Here is a 12,906-nt window from a genome sequence, read left to right as displayed (position 1 = left end):
GGCCCACACTCTAGTACTAGCATCTCGTCTGCACGGGTCGGCCTTGGCGCCTTAGACCCGTTCCTACTGGAAAGGAAACTCACCTCGAAATAGGTTGTTGGTCTGTGTGGGAATTGGCTGTCTACTGCTGCTGCTGCTAACGTCCCTCGACTGTAATTCCCACAAAAACGATCAGTCAAACACGCTAGATGTTCTTAGGGTAAAATGACCCTTTTACCCCTCACCAAGTCAAAGACCAGGTCAAAGTCAACTTCCAGTTGACTGGACTCGCCGAGTCCAGAGAGCAACTCGCTGAGTCCATCTCTCATTGATCCGGTCCCACTCACCAGGTCCCTCTTTTACTCACTGAGCCACCCCTGACTCGCTATCCGGGACTTTGGGGCTGACTCGAGTACCAACTCGCCGAGTTCCTCGAGCAGGTCCTCTGCTTGCTTCCAATCCACACCAAAACACCCCATTCGAGGGTTTGGGGGTTTCGGGACTACGTTATACGGTTAATTCCGTGCACAGGTACGAAGAGTTGAGCCTTCAACGCCTAAACCCCTCGTGTTCTGTGGATGTTCATATTACTCGCCGAGTTCGAAGAACTACTCGGCGAGTTCCAGGCAATCTTCATAGGACTCGCTGAGTTTGTTCATCCAACTCGCCGAGTCGACGACCATCTTCATAAAACTCGCTGAGTTCCACCTTGGGACTCGCCGAGTCCTTCGACCCACTTCCTGAGTAGGCCAGATCTAGGACATGCAACACTTCCAGACCACAGATCCATGGTCCTAGGGTTCATTTACCACGTAAAGTTGTAAACTTTACGTGCATGCATGGCCCTATGAGCTCAAACATGCACTTCCAAGCTATACAAGAGGTCCTATGCTCATTGGGGACTTCCACTACCTCAACCACAGAGACTTTATGCTACTATGAAGTCCAAAAGGTCCACATCCGAAGTTCTTGCAGAACATTAGCCATAAACACATAGAGATTTAGGTTTTTAGGGCTTAAAACCTCTTTTCTTAGGGACAAAAGGGGACTAACGAGCTAAAGATCAAGTTAGGGTCTTTTCTACCTGAATAGAGGCCTTTCACAGAGTAGATTTCGGATCTCCTTCCCTTCTTGCCCTCTTCATTCTTCTCCTTCTTCTCCCAAGCCCCAAGTCACCTTCAAAATGTTAACAATCACCCACAAGGACACAAAGGAGGCCAGGGTTTCGTTCTACAGGTCTCTGGGAGTGCTAAGGGAAGTGGAGGCTGGGTTAGATCGATTAAATATGGTGCAAACACCCGGGTTAGGGTTTAAGTCCAAACAGGGTCTACTCGCCGAGTCCATCGGACCTACTCGCCGAGTAGACCGAGTAAATCCCGTGTCTAGTCCCGCTTCTACTCGGCGAGTCTGTCCCTCAACTCGCCGAGTCCAAGGATAATTATGCAAAATAAAGAGATTTAATAACCACGAATACATACCAGGAATCAGGTGCTACAAATCTCCCCCACTTATTTTAGACTTCGTCCTCGAATTCTGCTGCTCGATCCTGAAACAGCTCGGGATAATGCTCCATCATCTCGTCCACCGGCTCCCAAGTCCATTCCGAACCCTTGCGGTGCTGCCATTGCACCTTCACTAGCTCCACCCTCTTGTTCCTCAAATCCTTCGACTTCCTGTCGAGGATTGCGACTGGGCGCTCGATGTAATTCAGGCTGTCATCAACCTGAATATCCTCCAACGGCACTATCGCTGAATCGTCCACTAAGCACTTTCGCAGCTGAGAGACATGGAAAAGTGCTGTGGATCTGGCTGAGCTCGGCTGACAGATCCAACCTATACGCCACCTTGCCAACCCGGGCTACAACCCTGAACGGTCCGATGAACCTCGGGCCCAACTTGCCCCGCTTCCTGAATCGGATGACGCCTTTCCAAGGCGACACCTTCAGGAGAACCATATCCCCGACTCGAAACTCCAAGTCGGATCGACGCTTGTCGGCGTAACTTTTCTGCCGACTCTGAGCAGTCTGAAGCCTGCTCCGGACCTGCTGGATCCTCTCGGTCGTCTTGAGCACCACTTCGGTGCTCCCCATGACCCTCTGGCCAACTTCACCCCAGCATATTGGGGTCCTGCACCTTCGTCCGTACAACAACTCAAAAGGCGGACGATCAATACTCGCGTGGTAGCTGTTGTTGTAGGAGAACTCGGCCAGGGGAAGATAGGTATCCCAACTACCACCGAAGTCTAGCACGCACGCCCGTAGCATATCCTCCAGAGTTTGGATGGTCTGCTCGCTCTGCCCATCCGTCTGTGGGTGAAAGGCAGTGCTAAAATGCAGACGAGTGCCCAACTTGTCATGAAATCTCTTCCAAAATCTGGAAGTAAAACGCACATCTCTGTCCGAGATCACCGATACTGGCACCCCATGCTGTGCCACAATCTCCCTGATATAGATGTCGGCCAATTTCTCGGCCGATATGCTCTCCTGAATCGGAATAAAGTGAGCACTCTTGGTCAATCTATCCACGATGACCCAAATCGAATCCACTCCACGTGCGGTCCTGGGAAGCTTCGTGATAAAATCCATCGTGATATCTTCCCATTTCCACAGTGGAATATCCAACGGCTGCATCTTGTCATGCGGTTTCTGATGTTCGGCCTTGACCTTCCTGCAGGTCAAACACCGTTCGACGTACCATGCCACATCCCACTTCATGCAGGGCCACCAGTAATCCAGACGAAGATCCCTATACATCTTCGTCGCCCCGGGATGAATAGAGAATCGGGACTTGTGCGCCTCCTCCATCAAAGTCTGGCGCACACCCCCGTGATACGGCACCCATACCCTACGATGCAATGTCAATAATCCTCGGCTATCATAGTCAAAGGAGGAAACCTGACCCACCACACGCTCGCTCTTCCGATGTTCCTCCTTGATAGCCTCCTGTTGAGCCTCCCGAATTTTCTCCAACAGGGGAGTCACCACGGTCATCCTCAAGCAGACGTCCCTGATCGGCGCCGCCTTGCGGCTGAGCGCATCGGCCAACACATTGGCCTTCCCCGGGTGGTAAAGGATCTCGCAATCATAATCCTTCACCATATCCAACCACCGACGCTGCCTCATGTTCAGATTTGTCTGATCCATGAGGTACCTCAAACTCTTGTGGTCCGTGTAGATGGTACATCGAACCCCGTAGAGGTAATGTCGCCAAATCTTGAGGGCAAAAACCACCGCCCCCAACTCCAAATCATGCGTCGGGTAGTTCGCCTCGTGAGGCTTGAGCTGCCTCGAAGCGTAGGCAATAACATGCCCCCTCTGCATCAGTACCGCGCCCAACCCAAAAATGGATGCATCACAGTAAACCACAAAATCCTCCACGCCCTCTGGCAAGGCTAAGATTGGCGCCTCGCACAATCTCTGTCTCAGCGTCTCAAATGCAGCCTGCTGCTCGGGCCCCCACCGAAAGACCACGACTTTCTTCGTCAGCCGCGTCAGGGGCACGGCTATCTTGGAGAAATCCTGAATAAATCTCCGATAGTAGCCTGCCAATCCCAGGAAACTCCGAAACTCAGATGGAGAGTTCGGAACCTCCCATCTCATCACGGCCTCGACCTTGGCCGGATCGACTAGAATCCCGTTCTGGTTGACGAGGTGTCCAAGAAATTGCACCTCGCGCAACCAAAACTCACACTTGGAGAACTTGGCATACAAGCTCTCCCTCCTCAGGGTCTCTAAAACCTCTCTCAGATGCTCCTCGTGTTCCTCTCGAGTCTTGGAATAAACCAAGATATCATCGATAAAGACTATCACGGACCGATCCAGCATCGGTCTGCATACGCGGTTCATGTGGTCTATGAACGCGGCAAGAGCATTGGTGAGCCCAAACGGCATCACCACGAACTCATAATGGCCATAGCACGTCCGAAACGCGGTCTTCTGCATATCCTCCTCCCTGACCCTCATCTGATGATAACCCGAACGCAAATCAATCTTGGAGAACCAAGATGCTCCCTGAAGCTGGTCAAAAAGGTCATCAATCCTCGGAAGCGGGTAACGATTCTTCACCGTTACCTTGTTCAGCTCCCGATAATCTATACACATCCGATGCGACTCGTCCTTCTTCTTCACAAACAGAATCGGGGCTCCCCAGGGTGAACTGCTCGGACGAATAAACCCCTTGTCTAGCAGCTCCTGCAGCTGCGTAGACAATTCCTGCATCTCGGGAGGAGCCAACCGATACGGTGCCTTGGCTATCGGAGCCGCACCAGGAATAAGGTCAATCCTAAATTCGACCTGTCGCTCCGGAGGTATCCCAGGAAGCTCCTCTGGGAAAACATCTGCAAAGTCTCGGACCACCGGAACCTCGCTCACTGTCGCCTTTCCCGCCTCCCGGGTATCCATCACATACGCGACATATCCTGCGCATCCCTGCTGAAGGTAGCGCCTAGCCCTCCCTGCTGAACATACAGCGGGTCCATACTGGGGCCTCTCGCCATGAATCACTAACTCTCCCCCGCTTGGGGTCCTGACCCGCACTAGCTGTTGCGCGCAATCTATCACAGCCCCATTAGGGCTCAGCCAATCCATGCCTATAATCACCTTGTTCCCACGCAACGGTATGGGAACCAAATCTACCAAGTAGCGCTCCTCGAACAAACGCAGCACGCAATCTCGAAATACCATCGATGCTCGCACCGATCGATCATCAGCAATCTCCACCTCCAAAGGGCAATCTAACTCGCCTGATGGCTCATGAAACTTCTTGCTAAGCGCAAGGGAAACGAATGATCGGGATGCACCCGAATCAAATAACACCTGAACTGGGAGGCCGTTCACATGGAACGATCCTAATGCATACATATACATACAGAGCACATATCAATAACATGACATCATAAAAATAAGATAGAGGGAAAGAATCATACCCGTCACCACATCGGGTGCGGCGCGTGCCTCCTCGGTAGTCAGCTGGAATGCTCGACTCCTCACCACTGGAGCCTCTGCCTTGCCCTGCCGGCCATCCGTGATCCACAGGGTCGCTGGAGCTGGCGCCTTCACCGGCGCTGAAACTATCAACTGGGGGCAATTGGCCTTCTTGTGGCCCCTCTGGTTGCAGTGAAAACACAACAACTCTGATGTATGAATAGTTGAAACTGGAGTAGTACAATCCCTGCTAAAGTGCCCTGCCTTGCCACACTTGTAGCAACCTACTGATCCCATCCTACATGCCCCCACATGCGTCCTGCCGCATTTCCCGCAGCGGCTCGGTCCTGACTGGCCTCTCGGCCTACTATTTGATCCATTGGGCTTCTTCCCCGAAGCCCCTGCTGCCTGACCCTCCTCTAACTTCCGTTTCCGGATGTGCTCCAAATCTATCTCCCTCTCCCTTGCCCTGGCAATCATGGAATCCAGGGTAGGGCAAGCCGAAAAGCTAACGTGCTCCCGGATGTCAGCTCGTAGCATATCATGATAACGAGTCCTCCTCATGTCCTCATCACCAGCATATTGGGGCACCAATAAAGCCCTCCCCCGGAACTTGGCGGTGATCTCCGCCACAGTCTCCGTCGTCTGTCTCATGTCCAGAAACTCCCTGGCCAGCTGTTGAAGCTCGACAGCCGGCGCAAACTCTGCCCTGAACCTGGTCACAAAGTCCGTCCAGGTCATCGCCTCGATAGCTGAGGCTCCCAACGAGTCACCCACGGACTCCCACCAATCCCGGGCTCGGTCCCGTAAACATCCTGCTGCATACCTCACCTTCGACCCCTCGGGGCAGAAGCTAGTCAACTGGGCAGACTCGATGTCTGCAATCCATCGCCTGGCAGCAATGGGGTCCTTCACCCCATGGAAATCCGACGCACCACTTCCCCTGAAGTCCTTAAAGGACAATGTGCGAGATCCCGACTGGCCAGATGCTATGTCGCTCCTGAACGCCCTGAGGCGATCCTCCATCAACTCGATGATCCCTTCCTTGATCGACCCGAAGATAATGGGAGTCGACTCAAGAATACCCCTGGTGATCTCTGACGCGATGAACTCGCGTAGTCCCTCATCAATCGGCTCGGAACCTAATCCCGAACCTGACTCCTCTCCTGAACCGCCATCTACCGGCCTCGATCGAAGTACCACCATTCTGCAATACATAAATGACAATCATTAGTGATACTGACACTCCTTGAGGGATCCTATCTACCACAAGTTCCCTGGTCTCATCTTGGCCTCCCTTCGTTCGGGTACGGATCCTCTGCTTTCAGTAGTACGGGCCCATACTATCTTCCACATCTATCCGTACCTTCTCCAAGGTATGCCTTGACTCCACCAGATCCCTTCCACTATTGCCAATCACTGCTATACTCATCCTAGGCTTGCCCTAGGGAAATCTCTAATTCCACTATAGCCAGTCCTTAGTTGTTGCAGGCCTCCTTGTAATGCCAATTAGCCATTACCCGAATACCATCACATGTGACAAGGCTCAGATAATCCTTCGAGTACCCGACTCGTCCCTACAACGGTTGGACTCAAACAAGAGCTGCGCAGTAGGATCAAATCTGGCACTCTAAGATTATTCAACCCTGATCACATGTGACGTGACGCATTCGCCTAATGGCTAACTCCCATTATTTAGAGTCCCACGTAGCACAAAGCAAGCAACATTCAGATAAGGGTAACAAGCTCAATCAACTCTATCTGCTTTCAGGAACTGAGCTAGCATAAAGTGCTAAGCTCATACTACCAGGCATAACCTAATCAGGCTATCCTACTTACTGTCTACTCAACAACTAGCATGCAATTTCTCATATAACTGAAACACAAAAGCAGGCACATAAGGCATCACTCCTAGATCCTCAGTCTTATTCTAGCATGTTGTTCTACAAAAGCTGATAAACACAACATAAACTTGTATGGGTACTTTGGGGAATACTTACTTGAGCTCGGCCGGTTGCGCACATCACACACTTCGTTCTTTCTCAAAACTCTTTTCTCAATTTTAGAAAACATTTTCTTTTGGAAAATCTTTTAATCCCTCGATTTGAGTTCAGACACTCCCGAAGGTGTGTCCGAATCCCTCAAACCAGGGCTCTGATACCAACTTGTAACGACCCAAATTTCACGTCCAAAAATTTTGTTTTAAAAACATTACTTTAGAAAACATTAATTGTTAAAAAAAACATTGTTTGATCAAACCATAACATAAAGTGAACCATGTCTAAAAATCAAGTCATACAATCATCATAATATCAGAGTATAAATCCCAGAGAATCTCGTGAGTGCGGAAATCCATGTGTGTGCATGATGTGCCGCTACCGCGCCGGCTCCTTCCCCTTCGACGAAGAGGTACCTGAAACCAAAACTAAAAACTGTAAGCACAAAGCTTAGTGAGTTCCCCCATAATACCCCATACCATGCAAACATATAACAACCAACGTTCAGCTAAGAGTTACGGGCCTCGCCCACACTTGTGAAGATACGGGCCCTGCCCACACTTCGTTATCTGGGAGATACGGGCCTAGCCCACACTCCTACCTCGGAGAGATACGGGCCCTGCCCACACTCAACTGCTAACCCATAACATACAAGTATCACACAGACAACAAGTATAAGCAACTCTATCATATTAACACATATATCATACTTGACTAAACCCAAAGATACGGGCTCGGCCCACACTCTAGTACTAGCATCTCGTCTGCACGGGTCGGCCTTGGCGCCTTAGACCCGTTCCTACTGGAAAGGAAACTCACCTCGAAATAGGCTGTTGGTCTGTGTGGGAATTGGCTGTCTACTGCTGCTGCTGCTGCTAACGTCCCTCGACTGTAATTCCCACAAAAACGATCAGTCAAACACGCTAGATGTTCTTAGGGTAAAATGACCCTTTTACCCCTCACCAAGTAAAAGACCAGGTCAAATTCAACTTCCAGTTGACTGGACTCGCCGAGTCCAGAGAGCAACTCGCTGAGTCCATCTCTCACTGATCCGGTCCCACTCACCAGGTCCCTCTTTTACTCACTGAGCCACCCCTGACTCGCTATCCGGGACTTTGGGGCCGACTCGAGTACCAACTCGCCGAGTCCTCCGAGCAACTCGCCGAGTTCCTAGAGCAGGTCCTCTGCTTGCTTCCAATCCACACCAAAACACCCCATTCGAGGGTTTGGGGGTTTCGGGACTACGTTATACGGTTAATTCCGTGCACAGGTACGAAGAGTTGAGCCTTCAACGCCTAAACCCCTCGTGTTCTGTGGATGTTCATATTACTCGTCGAGTTCCAGGCAATCTTCATAGGACTCGCTGAGTTTGTTCATCCAACTCGCCGAGTCGACGACCATCTTCATAGAACTCGCCGAGTTCCACCTTGGGACTCGCCGAGTCCTTCGACCCACTTCCTGAGTAGGCCAGATCTAGGACATGCAACACTTCCAGACCACAGATCCATGGTCCTAGGGTTCATTTACCACGTAAAGTTGTAAACTTTACGTGCATGCATGGCCCTATGAGCTCAAACATGCACTTCCAAGCTATACAAGAGGTCCTATGCTCATTGGGGACTTCCACTACCTCAACCACAGAGACTTTATGCTACTATGAAGTCCAAAAGGTCCACATCCGAAGTTCTTGCAGAACATTAGCCATAAACACATAGAGATTTAGGTTTTTAGGGCTTAAAACCTCTTTTCTTAGGGACAAAAGGGGACTAACGAGCTAAAGATCAAGTTAGGGTCTTTTCTACCTGAATAGAGGCCTTTCACAGAGTAGATTTCGGATCTCCTTCCCTTCTTGCACTCTTCAATCTTCTCCTTCTTCTCCCAAGCCCCAAGTCACCTTCAAAATGTTAACAATCACCCACAAGGACACAAAGGAGGCCAGGGTTTCGTTCTACAGGTCTCTGGGAGTGCTAAGGGAAGTGGAGGCTGGGTTAGATCGATTAAATATGGTGCAAACACCCGGGTTAGGGTTTAAGTCCAAACAGGGTCTACTCGTCGACTCCATCGGACCTACTCGCCGAGTAGACCGAGTAAATCCCGTGTCTAGTCCCGCTTCTACTCGGCGAGTCTGTCCCTCAACTCGCCGAGTCCAAGGCTAATTATGCAAAATAAAGAGATTTAATAACCACGAATACATACCAGGAATCAGGTGCTACAGAAAAGCTACCAGCCTAGCTATCCTGACAGATCACTTATACTTGGCAGAAGGCTCAACTGATCCTGCTGAGAGGGACTTGCCATTTCCAAATCAACCAACTATACCGTCAGCACTTGCATTCCAACACAAATACTAATATTGTCCAAAACCCTGAAACTATCCAAACACTGAACTGCCTGCAATACTGAACATGTTTGAAACTCTAAACTGCCTGAAACACTGAACTGACTGAAACACTGAGCTGCCTGAAACACTGAACTGCCTGATACACTGAACTGACTGAAACACTGAGTTCCAACTCAACTGTGGAGTCAAAGGACTCCTTACTTAGTCGCTCCCACGACTTCTGAACGAAATCTTTTTCTGGAACTAGTTTCCACTAGTTATCCTGTCACTGTGGCTCTAACAACCTCCTGATCCACCGATCAGGTCCTTACGTCACATCCTGACATCATCAATTCCATGACTAACAATATTATGGCTCCCAGACTGACGGTAGCCCTTACCATACCCGAACCCCAACAGTCCACTACTACTCTGATCTCATAACTGAGGTGACGATCTACTGACAAATCGTCGACCTTACCATAACTGAAATACTTGGAAATCCGAAATCTAACCCGTGGATTCCCATATCCTCACTACTGCACCCGAACTGGTGGGTACTACTGCTTTCCCGCGTCCAACACGCACTCATGCTACCTACTAATCTGATAAAGGCTGCGGCTACGCTCGCGGACTTACAACTCTCTAATACTATCTGGCTGCTAGTGAATGCTACGGCTACCCCCGCAGACTTACAACACCACTACTACTACCTGACTGCTAGTGAATGCTACGGCTACCCCCGCAGACTTACAACACTACTACTACTACCTCACTGCTAGTGAATGCTACGGCTACCCCCGCAGACTTACAACACTACTACTACTATCTGACTGCTAGTGAATGCTACGGCTACCCCCGCAGACTTACAACACTACTACTACTATCCCGAGGACATCCTGACTATCCCTGGTCTCGCTAGTGATTCCTCATCCTGATTTCTCAAAACCAGCCCTCAGTCTTTGAATACTGCATCATCCTCGACATCTTATATCCTTAATATACTTAGCGCTTCGTCGAGGAACTCTTCGACTTGGTTCCCAAACCAACCGTCCACTAATCCGAATACAAGAAGCTATTGTTGGGAAGTTTCCAAACTCCCAACTCCTGAATCTACACAATCCTGCATGTTGACTCTATCACTGGCTACTAATACGAAAACATCTCTTGCTAACTGTTCTCAGGATCCTCATTCCGATTCACTTGAGCCCCTATAGGTGGTCCTCCAATCCAGGATTCTCAACCAACTTCTAACCATCTCGATTGCATGAACTAACTGTTGGGAAGGTCCTCGAACTCCCAATTCTGAACTTCTCGATCCATCGATCACTGTGCTACTATCATTTCCTCTCAGAGGCCGTGCACTCATTCTGAGTCTACGTGGCTCTTATCCTTGTATACTCGGAGGGTTCTCCCCCACTTGGATTCGGCTAGATCCTTACTGCTCACTGGTCGAAAGGGTTTCCAACCTTCCTTCCATTAAAAGGGCGATATGTTGTCCGCCGACGCTTACCCTTGCCAGCGCTCCAACTAACTCTTACCAGATCCGCACCCTTCTTGCTATCTGACTGAGCACCCTTCGATCCTTAACTGTATTTGCTTTAGGGACTACATCCCGAGAATCTGCGTTTGGGGTGCACATCCCCAATCCACTTCCTTACTGAACGCTAGCTACTCCACTAAAAACTCTGGGTTATCACTACTGAAAATATAACTGATCATTACCCAACTAACGCCTTCCACAAGTAGTAGGGCACTACTGCATCTTACACATACATGCTACAGTTACTGTATCCGAAGTAACCTGATCTAGAGGGGACGACCTCCAATTCACCATTCTAATTCCAAGGTATGCAGATGGCATAAAACTTCGTCACAAGCAGGTAATATGATACCCCAACACTTAAGCTTATTGATAACAATGCAGCAACATAACAATAATATCACAAATAATAGATGACAGAAAAGCAAAAGATACATACCTCCATCACTCAGTGCTGCACAAATCCCTGCTGAAATCTACCGGAAGACTCAGCTCCAAGCCGTAGGCGCCCTTGCCTGGCCTTGATGTCCGTTGGTGGCTCTCAAAGTCCCAGGGACAGGAGCTGGCACCTGCCCTACTGTATACAAACTCGGACAGTGGGCCTTCTTGTGGCCCCTTTAACTGCAATGGAAACATAACAGATCAAGTCCCTGGGCGATGGTAACAACACAGTCTCTGCAAAAATGACCAATCTGACCGCACTTGAAACATCCAACATCGCCACCACTTCTATGCCTGCACACACCCATGTGCGTCCTTCCGTACTTCCCGCATCGACTGCGGCTCTGATAGTTCCTCGTCCTCAAATCCGAACCCTTGGGCCTCTTACCCGAACCTGAGGCTACCTGAGTCTCATCCGTTTTCCTCTTCCTTTCCGACTCCCTACCCGCCGACTGAATAACAACTGTCTGATCCTGGAGCCTCTCGATCAATCTATCAGTGATCCTCACGACCATATCGGGCAGATTCTCGTGAATGGCTCACGAAACTTCCTCAACTATCCAATCATGCAGAGGTCTCTCTTGGAGACAGGATGCCCTACTCCACTCCTGTCCCCTGATGGCAAAAACTAGAAATAGGATCTCCCTCCCTGATGGATCCCCGAACTCCAATAGAATCGGGATCTAGACGAGCCCCAATCTGTCCTGAAACTATCCCGGCCTTAAAGGCCTCAAGATGACTGTCTATGAGCTCCACAATGGCCTCTCTAACCGAACCGAAAATCACTGGAGTCTGATCAATGATGTTGCGCATGATCTCTGCGGAAATGAAATCCCTCATCTGATCATCAAGCTGCCCAACTCCAAAGCCCGAGCCAAATCCCTCCTCGACGCCTTAACTGCTAACTTGTAGCTCGCGCAATGTCACCATACTGAAAATATAACAATTCCTGATCAATTACACACTACTGCTGCGGAATCTCTCACACACTCTACTAGTTCCCTGGTTTTTGTCTTGGCCCCTCTTGAATCGAGTACGGATCCTCTGCTTTCAGTAGTACAGGCCCATACTACCTTCCACATCTATCCGTACTTTCCTCAAGAGTTACCTCAACTCCACCAAGTCCCCTTTACTCTTCTACTGATCTCTGCTACTCTCATCCTAGGCTCGCCCTAGGGAACCTCTGACTCTACCCAAACAGTCCTCAGCTACTGAAGGCCTCCTTGTAATGCCAATTAGCCACCACCTGAATACCATCACATGTGACGAGGCTCATATAATCCTTCAAGTAAAAGACTCGTGCCTACAACGGTTGGACTCAGACAAGAGCTGCGCAATAGGGCCAAATCCAACACTCTGAGATTATTCAACCCTGATCACATGTGGTGTGACGTATTCACCTAATGGCTAACTCCCATCACTCAAAGTCCCACAAAGCACAAAGCAAGTAGCATTCGGATAAAGGAACATACTCAGGAAAAACTATTCTCATAACAAGAAATTGTACTAGCATACAATGCTAAGCTCATACTATTAGGCATAACCTACACAGGCTATCCTACTACTGTTTACTCACTACTAGCATGAAATTCTTATCAAGCTGAAACACATAAAGCAGGCACATAAGGCATCATCCTAGATCCTTAGTCCTATTCTAGCATGTTGTTCTACTGAAGCTGAAACTGAAACTGAAACTGAAACTGA

The sequence above is a fragment of the Lactuca serriola genome, chromosome 1 (assembly GCF_051521515.1).
Source record: "Lactuca serriola cultivar US96UC23 chromosome 1, Lser_US96UC23_V15, whole genome shotgun sequence".
In the NCBI taxonomy this organism is placed as follows: domain Eukaryota; kingdom Viridiplantae; phylum Streptophyta; class Magnoliopsida; order Asterales; family Asteraceae; genus Lactuca; species Lactuca serriola.
The sequence above is the reverse complement of the archived record's forward strand: the minus strand, read 5'-3'. Positions refer to the sequence as shown.